The sequence below is a fragment of the Geospiza fortis genome, unplaced genomic scaffold, assembly GCF_000277835.1.
Source record: "Geospiza fortis unplaced genomic scaffold, GeoFor_1.0 scaffold16, whole genome shotgun sequence".
NCBI classification, from domain to species: domain Eukaryota; kingdom Metazoa; phylum Chordata; class Aves; order Passeriformes; family Thraupidae; genus Geospiza; species Geospiza fortis.
Genome location: NW_005054302.1, coordinates 13422370 through 13424949, shown reverse-complemented (window position 1 = coordinate 13424949; position 2580 = coordinate 13422370). Strand labels below are relative to the sequence as shown.

Sequence of the window (2580 nt, the reverse complement as noted above, 5' to 3'; positions counted from 1 at the left end):
TTTAAACATATTGGAAAAAAGTAGAAACAGGCAGGTGATGCATTTTGTGCAGAAAAAGGCAAAACCCCAGCTACATTAGCTAAAACTAATTGCAGCACATTAGAAGTCAATTTCACGCTGTGACGTAATACTGAACTGTAAACAATCTAATGTGCAAGTGTTAGAAAAAAGCATCACTTAAGTCTCAGACATAGAAGACTGTGGATCTGCAGCCATTTACAATGTCTGTGGAATACTGGCTTCTTTTTTGAAGCAGTCTGCACAATGGCACATTAAAAACACTCCAGTTCTGAGTGCTTTCTTTTATAACAAAACGACAGTGCACCACTTCTAACTTTTAGTCAGTGTGTCAGACACACAAAGAGCTCTCCCAGAAGTACCTATGCCCAAGAGCTATCCCCAAGATGAATTCTTGCATGTCACCAATGCAGGAAAGTAGCTCACTACACTCAGCTAAGCTGGAAGTTTGAGATGCTGGGGAACCATTAGTAGCAAAAGCACTGAAAGAAGTTTAACTGTCCCTTTCATCATGCATCAGCCTGTTACAGCAATCACACACAAACACCACCGTCTAGGTAAGGAAGCCGACTTCGACCTACGGAGTGCAATTAGCAGCTCAGCAGCATAGCCTGCTCCAAACATAAACTATTCAGGTGTTGCATTTTAATTAACGCGACTTAAATACCGCTGGAATATTTAAGTCTTCTCTTCTGGAAGTGTTTATTATGTCAAGGTATCCAGCAGGTATTTCAATAACCACAAGAGGGAATCCCACACCGGAATGCATTTTGTTTCCAGGAGGTCTCTGCAGCACCCCCAAGCAAGAAAGATGCCCGCACGACACTAACCAAAGGCAGGGAGGCGCCGCATAACCACCAGAACGCAGAAGAACACTAACTCTGAGCTCAGCATAGTATTAAGACTTCTTTACAAAACTCCCACTGTTCCTTCAAATAACGTAGGAAAGCTATTGTTGGAAATGTGTGGCTCTTTTTTATTAGTTTCCTAAAAGATTTCAAGTTTAAAATAATATCTGGCAATTCAACCCCAAGTCACAAACTTGTGAAAAAATTTGTTTAAAAAAAAAAAGCAACTTTTTATACAAAATGGGTCTTGGAAATAAATTCTGCACTATACAATGGTAAATAAAAAGACAAATACATATTTCACACTTTTTATTTACAAACTTTATAATACCAGTCACACATTTCAGAACCATTTATTAAATTGTAAAGCAGACCACTCAAGTTTTACACTACACAAACTGTCTCCACGCAACACTTTTTAAAAGTGGCTTAGTAAAGGAGATCACTTTCCCAGAAACAACTAAAAACTTGCCTTGAATAAACTACAGTCATAAACAGTAACTAGGCAAAACTAACCATTGATACAGGTTTTAAGACATCTTTAAAAAACCCCCACACTTCAGGGCAGGTTCTAAATCACCCAGAAATGAAAAAAACTTGACAGCATTGTTATTTCATCACAAATCATTTTATATACATCCACTGCCCTTTAGGAGATATAATGGTGAGAGCTATTAGATTATGAGGTCACCTCCCCAAGGAATGGCACAGCTCAGCCACTGGCAGCATTTAAAACTAGACTGGAAGAGGTCTGTGGCACACTAAAAAGACATCCTGCATTGATAGAAAGATAAGATTAAGTATTTTAAAAGATGTTTCCCACCCCCATCATTAGATAGTACAATTCTCACCATTATAAACCACAATTAAAGCCAAAGAAAAAAGCCTTTTAACACCTGAGATCAGAGGGAGCAAGGGAAACAACGGGGGAGGGGTGGCTGGCACGAATACGGGGCGTGGGGGATTGAAAGAAGAACCCTTTTCTTCTAAAATGCTCGCTAAAAAGGTGCTGCAAACCCCCATGCATGTACAGTGGCCTGACTGATGTCAGCAACTGCCTGGGCTGGGCTCAGAGGTTTCCCTTTTTATATCATGTGCCTTTCAGACGCCATGTTAGGATCCTACAGGCTGCTGCAGTTTCTACAGTCAGGGAGAATTTCTTCTACCACATCCTCAACTAATAAACTTCTCTAGCCAAAATAAATTAAATACGCACACAACGCTAGTGCTACTCGGGGCACAGATAACCTGAAATCCAAACAGATGATCCAAAGCCCACAGAATTTTCTCTACCGAGGCAGAGCAAAACAACCCCCATCACCACCACACACACCTCTCTAACGGAAAGAGATGTTCACCTTTCACCCACAAACTTTTTTACGATATAAGGGAGCCTCCACCCCTCAATTAATCTCTCATAGGGACCGCAATGGGGAAATAGCTTTAACTTATACTTCAAGGTCACTATACTTAGCCCTTCAGTGGCGGACAATTTGCGTTCTAGAAACTTAACCTTATTTTCCTTTTAGAGCACCCCCCGCAAGAAAAACCCAACTCTCCACGAGATCTCCCCACTCCGGTCCTCTCTAATGATTGCAATATCCACCTACTGTAAAAATCGCCTAAATGCCAGGGTTTAGTCACCAGATTCGGACACCGAATCCTGGCTGCGTGTCGGGGGAAAGCCCCGCTCCAAGGGCGAGGAAGTGCAGCT

The 2580-nt window shown here is 41.5% G+C and overlaps 1 protein-coding gene across 1 annotated transcript in view; it reads right to left on the bottom strand.

Moving 5' to 3' along the window:
* Window positions 1–2580, bottom strand: part of PCF11 (PCF11 cleavage and polyadenylation factor subunit) — a 20699-nt gene that overhangs the window by 17377 nt on the left and 742 nt on the right. The window lies entirely within an intron of this gene.